Consider the following 15410-nt stretch of genomic DNA (forward strand, 5'->3'; position numbering starts at 1 on the left):
CTGAGCTTTATAATTTATCCTAGGGACCAGGGGGAAGGACAGTGGCCTGTCGTGTGTCCTGCATTCCTCAGTCAGCCCAAGCAGCTCCAAGCTGTCATTTCAATATTTTGATTTTGCGTCTGAAAAATGGGTTTCACTGCTTTAAAAAGACTGAAAGCCATAGTACTGGTGACTTCTGAGGATTCTCTGGATTCTAAGTGCGAATCTATGGAATTGGGAGAGTTTCCAATTCAAAACAAACCATTTCTAAGGTTCCCCTAAAGACGGCTGCTTTCTGGGGCTAGGGCTTCCCTTCTGCATTTGTTAACTTCCCTATGACTTTCTGACTTGATTATAGCTTTCAATTTGGAAAGGCAGAAATTTGAAATTAAAAAGACATTATTAACAAAGAGAGAAGTTTTCACATGTGATTTGGCAGATGACATAAAGAAAATCCTAATCTAATGAATTTTCTAGTGATTCACTTTTTAGCTTTTGGTAGGAACATATCTGGGGCATACGGGCTCTCCAGAATTTGCAAAACAATATTCATATTGTTGGTGAGAAAGGTACCAGCTAAAACACACCTCAAATATCAACTAAGAGCCGAAACCGGTTTGGCTCAGTGGATAGAGCGTCGGCCTGCGGACTGAAAGGTCCCAGGTTCAATCCGGTCAAGGGCATGTACCTGGGTTGCGGGCACATCCCCAGTAGGAGGTGTGCAGGAGGCAGCTGATCGATGTTTCTCTCTCATCGATGTTTCTAACTATCTCTCTCCCTTCCTCTCTGTAAAAAATCAATAAAATATATATAAAAAAAACATCAACTAAGAAGATTAAGAGGAAGGACATAAGAAGATAGAAAGAAAGGAAAAAAAGACAAAGAGGAAAAGAAAGTAAGAAGGAAGGAAAAAGCAAAAAGCAGAGGAGAGGAAAGATAAAACCAGTTTACAGAAAATCAATATGGGGGGCATACTTTCTTTTGCTTACACTGAGTGGTTTTATCTTCTCTCCATTATTCCTTTTGTCAGCCATTCTCCTGTTACTGAATTCTCTGGACAGGAGCATTAAAATGCAGGAGTGGTGATTTCAAGAATAACTAAAAAGGGAAGGGAAAGAGAATGGAATTAATAAGTTAGGTTTGTAAGAAACCAGGCCAACCAAATCTATTCTGCTGGCAGCAAACATGATTTAGAGAGCCCTTGCAAACTCTGATGACCCTGAGATAAAGAGGAAAAGGGGAATTAAAAGGAGAGGTCTTGTATAATACCCCTTTTGTTCACAATCTATTTCACTTAGATTGAATGAAATTTCTCTTAGGCTCTGATCAATCCTAATTTCCATGAGGAATCTGTCAGCCTGTGGCCAGGTTACCCACTCCCTGCAGTAAGGGGGGACCACTAAAATTATTAGCCTTTTCATTATTCTCAGCACCAAGTACATAGTAGGCCTTGAAGCTGAATTGAATAAAAGCATTTATCAACCAATGCTGGCCAGGGATATATAAGTACAGAAAAGAATCATGTTCATTAGCAAATAAGAGGTACAGTGAATTGAATCTCTATTTTGATTAAATATTCAAATGGTCCTCACATTACGTAGAGACTGTTCTTCTCTTAGCAAGGACAATGTTCTGTTACAGAAAAAAAATTGCCAGCTAGTATGATCTCTGAATATTTTTAAATCCCATTTAGTTACAAAATAAAGTCTATATTTATCTAAGAAATACTTACCAGAAAGCACATAATTTGGGGGCAGCACTGAGCGAGACTAACGCTGTTCATGCCTCATGGAGCTTCCAGTCTTCAGAGGGGATTGATGCTAAGCAATGAATTACCTATTAATTATTTGATTACAAGTGTGATCAATTCTACAATGGGGACATTTAGGATGCTGAGAAGTTAGAGACTCAGGAATTCTTTCCTGAGTAATGAATTATGCTTGAACCCATATATGAAGGTTAAGGAAAAGTTAACTAGGTGAACAGGGAAAGGAAGACTAGTTTTCAGGCAGCTTGACTGAAAGGCTAGGAGATGAAGGAGCTATCCACAGCTGTGGTTGTTCTTTAAAGCTGGACCACCAGCTTACTCAGAAAGGTTTATACAGTAAGCCTTGGATTACACGTGAAAATTGTTATAATCTTAAACTTGTGTCCTAGCTGATTCTGAAGTGTAAGGATTTATTCATTCTAAATTCTTTCTACCATTGTTTACCTTCTCCTGACCTTTAAAATATAAAATGATGTGTAGATTTCCAGACTAGACATATATTTTTAAATAATTCTTTTATTGAAGGGATAAGATAAAATGTAGAAGAGAATGGAGTGACAATCATCTAAGCTACCATTTTTTTAATCCTCACCTGAGGATCTGTGTGTGTTTTTATTGATTTGAGAGAGAGAGAGAAAGAGAGAAATAGAGAGAGAAATGTTGATATGGGAGAGCAATATTAATGGTTGTCTCCTGTATGCATCCTGACTGGAAATCAAACCTGCAAGCCAGGCATGTGCTCTGACCGGGAATCGAACCCAAAACCTTTTTGGTGCACAGGGCAATGTTCCAACCAGCCAGGGTGATCTAGGCCACCATTTGCCAAATCATGTTCTGTGGATTTAATGAGGTGTTGCCTTAAAAATCTTTTGAGTTCTGTGGTCAAACCTTTGGAGGGTAATAATGGGTTAATTAAAGGTAAATAGGTTTCCTTATTGAGGTATTTCTCAGAGCCTTTACTATTCTATCTCACCATTTTCTTACTAGCCTACCTTGTACCAATCTTATATGGAACCCAGGGATATAGAATGACTGTGCAATACTTAGTACCTGACTGCATGGACCTTGCTATGCAACATGGACTGTGACCCTTCAAGAGGGAGATCGAGTTCGCAGGACTTTCCAACCATATTTGAGCACAAAATACTTGTCAGCAGAGCATCTCACAGGACAATATTTGAAAAATGCTTGTTAGTCCTATCTGGAAGAATCAGTATGAGGCATCCCCAAAACACTTAGATTGAGTTATATGAAAATATACTTTTTAAATCCAGATGAGACTTTATTTCCTGGAGGACAAACCAGATGACATGTGGTGGAAGGCCCTTTGAAAATGACACAGCAGCATCAGTACAAGACCTTATGTGCCCCAGAGTGAGAAATGCGAACTCCCCATGTGCTGGATTTGACAGCCGATTAGGGAGTTCTCATGGTAAGTCCCAGGAACCCACATCTTTCCTCAGACTGACTCTGCAGACAAGCCAGTTCACCTTTCCTAAGCAGTTGTCAATTAGGCAATAACTGAGTTTCCTTGTGGTATCTATTTTGATGCAATTTTAATTCAAAGAAGGGTATCACTCTAGGTATGAGGCTAATTAAGACAACCATCTCTTCACTTGACAAATGTATATTCTGAAAGTCGGTGACTGCATGAGTGTGTGTGTGTGCGCGCGCACATGCATGTAACACTAATGAGAAATTTCCTTTATCACCTGACCATCTCTAACCCATGTTCTTCTCGAAAGTGGTCTTCCAGGAGAACAAACACCAATGGTGTTGCCCAAACAACTAGAAGACAATGGATAGTTTGCTGTAGTAAATCAACGGAAAAGGCCTCTTAGGTTTCATATTATTTTAGGTTCCTTAAAATTCATCATGCTTGATGTTAGGATTTGAATAGAAATTCTTTTTTCTAAAATGCTGCACATAGTAATTAGACAAGAGATTTGCTTGTATTAGGATCAGGAGAGACCAAATGGCTTGTCTTTCAATTCTAGCTTCACAGAGTTTTTCTTTCTGATGAACTATTTTTTTCAAGAGTTCTATTTCTTGTAGATCCTCATGACTCATGCTATATTGAGTTATGGGCATTGTGTTGTGATGTCATTTAGAAGGATACAAAGGATAACTTATTTTAGATAAATCCATAAAACGAAGCTGTCTTGGTACATAAAAGTACTCAAGATTACTTACAAAATTGTTTAATATTGTTAGTGACGAATGTTTCCTATGAGTCATTTTCCCTTTGGTGACAGTGCCATCAACTAGTCAAGTCAAAGATTAAATCTACCTGCTCTGGTTCCTGATTTTAAATCCACTTTTTAAAGAATTAGCATTTTCAGATAAAGTGAATGTAGAAACCAGACCAGAACACATTATAGAGCAAAATTAATATTTAGTCAGAACATTTAGCCCTAACCAGTTTTGCTCAGTGGATAGAGCATAGGCCTGCACACTGAAGGGTCCCAGGTTCAATTACGGTCAAGGGCATGTACCTCGGTTGTGGGCATATCCCCAGTAGGGGGTGTGCAGGAGGCAGCTGATCAATGTTTCTCTCTCATCAATGTTTCTAACTCTCTAGCCCTCTTCCTTCCTCTCTGTAAAAAATCAATAAAAATATATATTTTTTAAAAAGAACATTTAAATACATGTCATGCTGCTGTGTGTCCTGGCACATGTCACTGAGTGAAAACACAATGAAATGTGTTGATCTTCCATTCACCCAGTAAACTCTGAGCTTTTATTAACAACCAGTAGCCTGGTGCACGAATTCGTGCACATTGAAAGGAAATTAATTAGAAGAAATATTTTAATATTGCTATTTGCCCTTTCTCTATAATAGAAGTGTCAACTAAATTCACGATTGACAATGACAGATCGAAACACATGCATGCGATTGGTGTCAGCAGGAACTTTATATGTATAGCACATGAGCGAGCAGGAACTTTATATGTATAGCACATGAGCGAGTCAACTTAGTCTTTTATATATAGAGAATAAACTTGCTTAATTAGACCTGCTTTCTGATTTAGTAAAACTTTTTCCAGCCCAGTGAAGCACCCCAACTTCTCTTTCAGGTAATTGTCAGCAACACAGCAGTAAATATCCACATGAACCAGATTATTATTGTAGATCACTCAGGGAGAACAAAGGGTAAAATATTTAACTGCAGCAATGTTTGACTATAGTCTGTGTAGTGAGAAAACCTGAAGTTATTTTCAAGGTCCAATATTCCTTACTTTTCAGTTGGGTCAAGTTTCTAAGCTTTTTAAATCTCTGTTTTCTGGCTAATGAAAAGAAAACAGGATTCCACCGAATCTCCTACCTACCTACTCCAGGACTTCTGTGAGGATCAAATGAGATGAGGCATGGGAAAACACTTCATAGACATTTGGTTAAAGTGTAAAATGTTTGCACCTGGCTATAAAGCAAGTCGTGTTCCTACGCTGAAGAAACTCCAGGAGGCTAGTCACTAGGGGGAGGAAGCCAGCGTTGCTATGTGACGTCATTACCCGGCACCCACGGTGACCATTTCTGGGCTGGGCTGGGCTGTGGCTGCATTTTGTACCATGGGGTCTCAGTGATGTCGGCTACAATTTGGTGGGGTGTCACTCCGGGGTGGTGGTGTGGCCTGTGTCCCACTTGGGAGAAGCTGGGTGTTGCTTTGTGGGGGCCAGGTCTGTGGTGCCATTTCTCTGTAAATGGTCAGTGCACTTCATGGCAGCTCCTGCATTGAGTGTCTGCCCCTGGTGGTCAGTGTGTGTCATAGCTACTGGTCAGATGGACACTTAGCATATTAGCCTTTTATATATATAGACTAGAGGCCCGGTGCACAAAAATTTGTGCACTTCGGGGGGATTCCTCAGCCCGGCCTGTGCCCTCCCACTGTCTGGGACCACTCGAGGGATGTCCACCTGCTGGCTTAGGCCCACTCCTCAGAGGATTGGGCCTAAGATGGCAGTCAGACATCCCTCTGGCAGCCCGGGAGCCCTTGGGGGATGTCCACTTGCCAGCGGGAGCAGGCCTAAACTGCAGTCAGATATCCTTAGTGCTGCTGAGGAGGCGGGAGATGCTCCCACCACCATTGCTGTACTGGCAGCCATCAGCCTGGCTTGTGGCTGAGTAGAGCTCCCCCTGGGGAGCGCACTGACCATCAGGGGGCAGCTCCTGCACTGAGCGTCTGTCCCCTGGTGGTCAGTGTGTGTCATAGTGACCAGTCATTCCCAGTCATTCTGCTGTTAGGGCCAATTTGCATATTACCCTTTTATTATATAGGATAACCTCAGCGACAGGATGATGAAAATACAAAAACAAATGTAATTCCTTTACCAGAAAAGGCTGTATATTGTCATGAGGACCTGGAACTGGAATATCTGGAACTAAACTCCCCTCTCCTTCTCCCTCAGAGCCCAGTGTTTCTCTTTACCTTTGCATGTCAACTGCATCTTGTTCTCCTTCTGAAGGATAGTTTTCTCTTCTTTTCTATGCAACTAGAGCAAGATGACAGCCATAACTTCAACTCCAGCCTCAGCCTTAGATCTGCACAGTCTCCTAATTCTTGTTCTCAACCCTCATTTCAATGGTCCAGAAGAGAGGCTCTGAGGGGCCCATCCGTTATGGCCAGGATCAATGGGTTGTGTGTTCTGCTCTTCCCACAAGGAGGGGCATGGCATGCAAACTAATTGACCATCCATTCTACTTTTCAGGCCTTCTCAAATCGAAATTTAAATTAATCTCTACATCACATTCAAAAACCTTTGGCTCCACAAACAATTTTGTCATGCAAAATTTAAACGATTAAAATAACTCACATAAAACCTACGCGATTTTCTACTGGGATGTGTTTATAAATGTTCATTGAAAAACCTTTCCATAGCGTTTATCCTAAACTGGTCATTATAAGCAAGTGGTTCTTAAATTTTAGACCACAAAAGAATCTCATATAGATTTTGTTAAACATGAGAATTCCTGTGTCCTACCTCAGAAAGTCCAAGTACATCTGGGGAGAAATAAAGATGTGTACACACTTTCTCTGGGCGTTTCAGTTGTAAATGGGCTACAGAGGTGGAAACTAAGATTAAATAAAAGAAAAATGGAAACAGGGGCTAAGAACTTGAGAGAAAGGTCTTCTGTAGAAGACTCGTCCTTTATTGTGTCTGGGGGATCCTTTCCTGGCTGTAAACTTTCTCAACCTCCCAGAGAATGCCAACCCCTTATTCCTGAACCAGACTTCTTCAGTGGGTTTCACTGTAGTATTTATCATGCTGCTGAGATTTGTGGCCAGAAATACCCAGCTATTCCCCAAAAAGGATGTGCAACATCTCACTTCAGATGAGAACATTTTCTAACCAAGGTAAGTAACGCATGATCTACGCCTGTTGGGCTGGTAATTGATAGAGAATGCTATTGCTCATGCAGGTTCTGATTGTGAAGCCAGCTTCCCAGTCAGACAGAGCTCAGATTCCCGAGATCAGCTGAATGAAAATGATTCAGAGTCATTGCAAGCATCTGTCAAGGGAAGAATACAGACACTCCACAGAGGGGCCACAGAAACGAGCTTGCACTCAAGAGACAAAGCAGCGTGACAATCACTTCATTCTGTGCTGCAAGATTCAACTTCAAATAATAAAAATAATACCTATAAAGTTTTATGTTTTAGTTATCCATGTACTACATAAATTATTTCCTTTAAGTTTCCAAAAATGTAATCCCTCCAGACATTTTTTATGTATTTGTTATATGTTCTCAATTCTTGGTGAAGAAATATATATATTTTTTCTTAAACAATAAAATGTTAAGAAAACAACTCTGAAAAGTGTTTTCTTTGGCTTTTTTTTTTTTTTTTTTTTAAATTCTCTCTCCTCCCCTTCTGTAGTCTCTGGTTGTAGCTAGAACAGCCGTGGGCAAACTACGGCCAGTGGGCCGGATCCACCCGTTTGAAATGAATAAAACTAAAAAAAAAAAAAAAGACCATCCATGCTTTTGTTCCGGCCCTCAGGTCCAGTTTAAGAACCCATTGTGGCCCTCGAGTCAAAAAGTTTGCCCACCCCTGACTAGAAAGATGTCTCCCAGTTGGTCCCACCCATTTAAGAGAGGAGAGTCATGGTTTGCTCTCTCTGCTCTTTCTCCATCCAGGTGGCTAAGAAGCCTGAATGCATTTATGGAAGGGAATTTCAGCTTGCTCTGTCATTGCTGCCCCCACATGTTTCACAGACACGATTCTGCACCCAAGCCAACAGCCTTTCAGACAAGGTGATGGGCACAGCCTCAGGGAAGGTGCCAATGGTGCAGACAGCCCTGCTCCAGAGTGAGCTGGGCTGGGAGTCACACATACAGTGTTTCTCCGGACGTGCACGTCTTACAGTCACTTAAAGAGCAGCAGAGTTCATGCAACACGGTCTCACACAAGCCAGCTTCTTCACCTTGGGCTCAGCGGAAGAAACAGCGGTCTGTTCTAATACTGAAGCATAACCAGGCTAAGCGGGTCCTGCAGACAACTATTCAGTCCTCATTTCTTCTTCCTCGGGAATTTTTAAGGATTGATTTGGCTTGATGTCGTTTACTAGTTAGTTTTAGAACCTACTTTACACATGAAACATACACTTGTGGATGCAATTTAATCAAGATTAAACAGGAATGTTGCCACCTGGACACATCTAGGCTTACCTATTCCCACCTGATCCGTTTTGCTGCTTCTATTGAGACAACACATTGATATCATCATACATGGGCCAAACTAAAAGCACTAAAAGTTCCCAATGTTTTCTCATCTCAGAAATCAGATAAACCTTGCAGAACACCTTCCACATGGCCACTCCCTTGACAGTAAATACCACAGGTTACAGTCAGCACCCTTTCGCTAATTCAGGCAGCAGCTCACTGCAGGGAAAGACTGTGAAATTAAAAAAAGAGACAAGTGTCTAAATCATGGTCCCACTATTAAATTGTCAGGAGACCTTGGACAAATTTCTTCATCTTTCTGAGCTTCAGTTTCCTCACCCGTAAAATAAGAATGATAATATTTTCTCAAAATGTAAACCAACTGAGGTTTACAAAGTACCATTATAGTTGCATCAAAGCCTTTTCCTGCCTTTCGCTGGCCCCTTTGAACTTCAGCATTTAACCTCAGGTAGCTGCAGAAATCAATCGCCAGCTGTGTTTCTAAAAGAAGGTTCTTTGTCAAAGTATAACCTAAAAGAATCTCTCATCCAAGGTACGTCTAGTATCTAGAGTTGGATAAAATGCCATGAAAGCAATGCAATGTGGAAAATTATAGAATAGACCACAAGTGGACTCCACAGAATGGCATCATGGGGCTATGTCCACGAATAAGAACTTAAGAGAGTAAAAATATGTAGTCCTGTATATAAGTCATATCAATTCCACTTCAAATAATAAAAAAGTCATAGGGATGTAGGACAGACCAGAGGCTATTAAATGGAGTGGCTAACAGCACAAGTATAGCGTCAAATTCAACCGTGTTCCAGTCCCAGCCCGGCCACATCCTAACTGTGCTGTCTTAAGCAAACGATTTATCCTCTGTGAGCTTCAGTTTTTTTATATGTAAAAAGGGGGCAATAGCATAGTATTTAATTTATGGTGTTTTGTGTGAATAATAAATATTGTAATGAATATATAGAGTGGCACAATATCAGCCAAGTAGCAAATGTTCAATAAATGGTATCAATTATTATTGCTCATGTTTCCTTATTTTTTCTAGACAATTCAGGTCAGGTCTGGTCCACTTGTAAGCACAGAGTTCAGCCTTCCAATGCTCCAAAATGCATGACAGGAACCTGAGGCTTGGATATCAAAACAAAAAAGGAAGAAAAGGCTTTCTTTTGATGTAAATGGACAGGAAATACTGTGGTGGGGATCAGTAGGGAAAGGTGACACTAAAGAACTATTTCTAGGCATCAAGAAATATCCAGTCACATGTAGGCCACACTCTACAACCATCAAACGACACGTGAATTTTATAAACATGCTCATTTTAGCTTTTTTCTAGAGTGAAACTAAGATACTCAGCCTTGTGACCAACAGGAAAGCTTTTGTCTTCATCCAAGACAACTCGCTGGCATGGCGGCTGAAATAATAGCACTTTTCAATGCCATTATTTTAGATACCTAGAAAAGGTAGAAAATCTAGTTCTCGGTGTTAAATGGCAGGTATTCACTGTGGAATTCAGCAGATAATCTTCTAGGTAAAAGCAATGTTCTCAGGAGGATTCTAGTTTTTCTTTACTTCATGGGACCATCGACAGAAAGTTTAAATCACTACACTGCAGAAGATTGAACATGTCAGCCCCAGTCCACAGCAGTGCTGGGGCTACCAAATAAGATCAGTGTGATATGGAACAAAACCAAAGGAAAATAATTATGATATCACTGCTTTGAATACCAGTGGGCAAAGAACATTGGTGGTGGTGGTGGTGGTGCAATATCCAATGAGTGAGTTCAAAATCTCAAGTTCAAAAGCTCTTGCTGATCCTGGACTGAATGTTCCAGGAGTCAACAGCTGAAAACATTTTAATAATTTTACATTATTTAAAAATAGCAGGTAAATATGGGTATTCATGTTATTTAAATATAATATGCTTGTGTGTGTGTATGTATGTGTATGTGTGTATACATATTACTTGACATATTGGGGAGACCAACAGAGCATGCAGCTGAGCACTGTGAGATTATGGGATTTATAAAATTCAAATTAGAATGCCTCTGGGTTTTGTGCACAATTGTTCATGGAAGTTTTATTTCTAATTGACAAAAAATGGAAACAACCCAAATATCTTTTGGCTGGTGAATGGATAACCAAAATTTAGCATATTCATAGAGTGGAATATTACACTGTAATAAAAAGAAACAAATTGATAATATACACAGCAGCATTGATGAATCTCAAAAGCATTATGCTGAATGAAAGAAAAGACTCAAAGGCTACATACTCTATAAATCTATTTATGTAACTTTCTGGAATCGGCTAAACTTCAGGAGCAGAAAACTGATCAGTGATTGCCAGAGGCAGGGGTGGGGTAACAATTATCCACAAACTGGTGTGAAAATTTGGGAAGGAGATGTTATACAGCTTGATTGTGGCGGTGGCTATAAAAACTCATAGAATCATACACTAAAGTGAGTGAATTTTACACTAAAATGACTGAATCCCAACATAAATAAAAGAAAAAAAGTAAGCTGTGCTTAACAAAATTCTGTGGAGGACTAGCACTTCTCAGACATTGCTCTAAATAGCTGAGCCCTTTCTGAGGCCACCTCACTGAAGAAGCAAGGCCTTGCTGAGTTGCAGTTAGCCAGTAGTGGACCAGGCCTTGCCGGGGTCATTCTACTGCATTGCACAGCCCTGAGCCCCAGTGAGAGGGAGCAGCAGCCACCCACCTGATGCTGGCTTTCTCCTGCCTTCCATGAGGGGTCCCAGCCCCCATGCCTCAGCTGGTCTGCACGACATGGCTTCTTCCCAGCTTCATCAGGTTAGTGACTCAGTTCAGATTCTTGGGCACTTGTTCCCTGAGACTTCTCCTTGTCTCCACATTATCAAAAGCACGGGCAGGAGAAACCAATGTCCCAAAATGCCCAAACTTCTAGGGCCTGGCCAGGCCTCAGCCCTGCAAATGCCCCTTGGTTGGCAGAAAACTATTGCAAAAGATCAGCCTCTTTCCTGGAACTCTTCCAGAATAAGTCAAAGGAAAAAGACAAGATTGGAATTAGGGACAGGTGTGTGAGAAAGATGAATTCCCCAAGACCTCCCACTGACAATGTATGAATTAGGACTCAGTGTTAAGCAGCAGGAATCACCTGGAGGTAGAGTAGTGATAGTATATCTCAACTTTTATTCTCTACTTTCTCTACATATCCTTCCCCTTTTTTTTAAAAAAAATATATTTTATTGACTTTTTTACAGAGAGGAAGGGAGAGGGATAGAGAGTTAGAAACATCGATGAGAGAGAAACATCAAGCAGCTGCCTCCTGCACACCTCCTACTGGGCATGTGCCCACAACCAAGGTACATGGCCCTTGACTGGAATCGAACCTGGGACCTTTCAGTCCACAGGCCGACGCTCTATCCACTGAGCCAAACTGCTCAGGGCTATCCTTCCCCTTCTTGAATGCCAAGGCCATGTGTTTCCTCTCCTCATCCACACAGAAGAAAAACAAAGACTGAAAGATGCCACTGCCATAAGCATGAGGCAGAACTATTTAAATGCATGTTTTCTCTTTAACAGTGGCTAGTGAAAACTGAGACATGCTAGCAGTGGAAAATACATACCACATATTTTGAAGACTCAGTACAAAAATATAAAATATTCATTAATTTTATATTGATTTTCATGTTGAAATGGTAATCTTTTGGATATAAAATAAATTAAATATATCCTAAAAATAACTTTATTTGGTTTTTTTTATACTTTTTAATGTGGCTCTAAAAAATTTTAATTATCTGTGACTTTCGTTGTAGTTCTATTTGATAGCACAGTTCCATAAACCTTGGCAAATGATTGAACTTCAGTTTCCTCATTGTAAATTGTTGTAAGGATAAAAATTAATAAAAATTAAAAATTTAGCAATGGGTCTGGATCATGGGGAACTTTCAAAAATGTAACACAAAACTATAGATTTAAGTAATTATTTGCATATTATACAGGGCATTCAAGAAATGTCAAATTATTAAATGACTGTAATATCCTATATAATAAAAGCCTAATGACCAAATCGCGGAACAGCCAGAATGACCAGTTGACCAGTTGCTATGATGCACACTGACCACCAGGGGGCAGACACTCAACTCAGGAGCTGCCCCCCTAGTGGTCAGTGTGCTCCCACAGCGGGCTGATCTCTGCAGGCCACACCCCCCACCAGTGCATGAATCCTGTGCACCTGGCCTCTAGTAAAGAAATAAGTTCAAGGTAGAGTAAGAGCCAGATTATAGAGCAGCGGTTCTCAACCAGGCCACCTGCCCTTGACTTAGAAATTGCCCGCCAGAGTGCGTTCCATGTTTCTGCTGCATCAGCTGCACCTCTGGCCATAGTGGGTCTGGGCCAGACACCCGACTCAAAGGAGGGCAGTCTGTCTGCCAGGGACTAGTCAAGGAGCCGAACAGAGTGTTGGTCCCACAGAGTCCCGTGGTCTCATACACAAACTTAGAACTTGGAGGCAGCAGAGAAAACTAGAAATCAGAAAGAAGAGATGGGCAGATGGAAGCTGGGTGAGAAATGGCAGAGAATAGAATGCCAGTCTGATGGCTCATCTCTGCCGGGTTCCGGTCTCACCCAGTGCCCTGTGGTCTTGGGTTCTGTGAGACACCCATGTACCTTGAAATAATTGCCCTGCTCTTGCTTGTTGACTTAAGAGCATCTAGTCCAAGCATGTCAAACTCGCGGCCTGCATGCAGCCCACAACGAATATTTTTGTGGCCCAGCCAATATAACGGTATGTAAGAAACCTCTTAATAAAAATTTCATAACTTAATTTTTACAATATCCTGTTATACATAATTATTAATAACAAACTACAACGTTTGCTAATGACTGAGTACTATAATCATGTTGCATTCATTTCCCTTACGCGCCTTATCGCAGGCACACCATTTCTCTCCACTAACACTAGCAGCGAATATTTTAGCAGCCGACTGCCACGTCATTAACCTTGGACTGACTTGTTTGGTGTGAGCAACAGGAAATATTTCGCTTTTTGGGAACAAGAAAAATAGGTTTATTTGCGTGATGTTTATTAATTTGTGCAGTTATTCAGTGTCTGGTAAGTTAATGTTCAAGAAAAAATATTTTTTATTAAAATGTTCTATTATTTTATGTCAGCAATTACTCATTTATTTCAGCCCTTTGTATTCAGCATGTCTCTATCGAAATAAACCTACATTTCTATGAAAACTGAAGCATTTGGGTTTTTTTGTGTGGCCCAAATAAGCTTAAACCTTCTTAATTTGGCCTGGGTTAGCCTTTGGGTTTGCCATGCTTGATCTAGCCTATAGAAAAGTTTTACAAGAGTTTCTTTGAGCTAAAATTTAGAGAACATGCCTGGAAGCAAAATCTCAATAGATTGGGAAGAAGCTCTGGGGAGTGGCAGCTTTGTTTGTTTGTTTGTTACAGCACAAGCTTTGTAAAGAACAGAACGCATCTTCCCACATTGTACTCAGTCCAGCAGAGCCCAGGCTGTTGCTATTACTCATCAGCAAAACTCCAGGCTTTGCCACTTAGCATATTCTCTTGGGCTCTGGTTACCTAATCAGCATCTGAGTTGTCCAGAGAGACATTCTTCTCTTGGCCAAATGTTTCCCGGGCCCAGAGTTTGTGCTGCTCATCGGAGCACTCACAGCAGCTCAGGGTTCACCTTCTTCAGCTCCACATGGTGCTTCTCCATGAAGTCCCTGGCATTCCGGCTGCCAGGCGAGCCTGGTATAAGTGAATGTGGATCTCTCCTCAACCCAGCTTAGCCCTGATCCCAGGACTAGCCAGGGCTGCTGCCATCTCTGCTAGTGCAGTTTATTTTAATGCATTTAGAATCAAAGAAGAAAACATTAGGAAGGTCCATGAAATCCATTGGTGGTAGATTAAGGAGGTGGGAGAAAGCAAAGTAGGGAAATCTCTAAGATTAGACAAAAAGCAAAATGGAAAAACATACTTCTTTTATATTGGTGGGTCCAGGATGGTTAACATTTAACATTTATAGTAAATACAGATGGTAAGTGGACAACAAGATAACAATGAGGGGTTCTGTGGTCCCCTGCTCTGGGGCAGGCTACTTGTCTTTGAGGGAGTCTGGAAAAGAAAATTACTCTGGCATTTCAAAGATATGTTATCCTAGAGGCATAAGAACCATGACTTAAGGTCAAGTTTGACCTTTGCTGAGGAAGCGAAAGGCCTGCCATGGGCTGCCCAGTTAGAAATTGTGCTCAGACCATCCTGTGTGTTGACTTTCGGTCACTGAGTTTGCAAGTCCTGTCATGCTGTCCCCTTTGAGCTTGCCAGGGTTAGTAGAGGGCCTCCTTTTCACTCACATGTTCAAATTAAATTTAGTTTCAGTTGTTAAAGAAAAAAATCAAAATCATAGGCCCAATATAGCAGCACTTGTGCTAAAATCCCATGATACCAAACTTAGATTTAATACCTGATCGACTCCAAGTTTCAGCCTCTCCCAAAAACATAACCTAGTCAACCCAGCTGGAATTTTCTGGCCCAGCACCAATAAAGGAATCCGTCACAGGGGCCCTCTCCTTCCCCCATAGAAAGAAGAGGCCCGCTGCATGATCGCCCCAAAGAAAAGCTGTTCCTGCCCAAAGACAATTCTTTCTTTTCTTCTGTTAACTGCCTTGCCCCACCTTCTTCATGTGAAAACCTTTCATTTTATACATCTCCTGGAAGTGTCCTTCCAGTTGCTAGATGGGGTGCCGCATAAATCATTAATCACTTACTAATGCCAATTAGATCTTCAAATGTACTCACTTGAATTAACACAATCAAAGGGTCCAAAGGAAGGAAGGAGGAAGGAAGGAGGGAGAGAAAGTAGAAAGGAAGGAATGAAGGAAAAGATTCACCTACACACAGGTTTTCATTATCATTTATGAATCCATAAGTAGGAGGAAAAAATTGTCTTCATCTTCTCACCTGTAATAAGGTATATCACTTTTCTTT

General features: G+C 41.0%; 1 pseudogene; it reads right to left on the reverse strand.

Annotated features, from left to right (window-relative positions):
- Nucleotides 1-13940: 13940 nt before the first annotated feature.
- On the reverse strand, nt 13941-14249 carry LOC118668576 (annotated as a pseudogene).
- Nucleotides 14250-15410: the final 1161 nt, after the last annotated feature.

This window comes from Myotis myotis, unplaced genomic scaffold, assembly GCF_014108235.1.
Source record: "Myotis myotis isolate mMyoMyo1 unplaced genomic scaffold, mMyoMyo1.p scaffold_m19_p_13, whole genome shotgun sequence".
NCBI classification, from domain to species: domain Eukaryota; kingdom Metazoa; phylum Chordata; class Mammalia; order Chiroptera; family Vespertilionidae; genus Myotis; species Myotis myotis.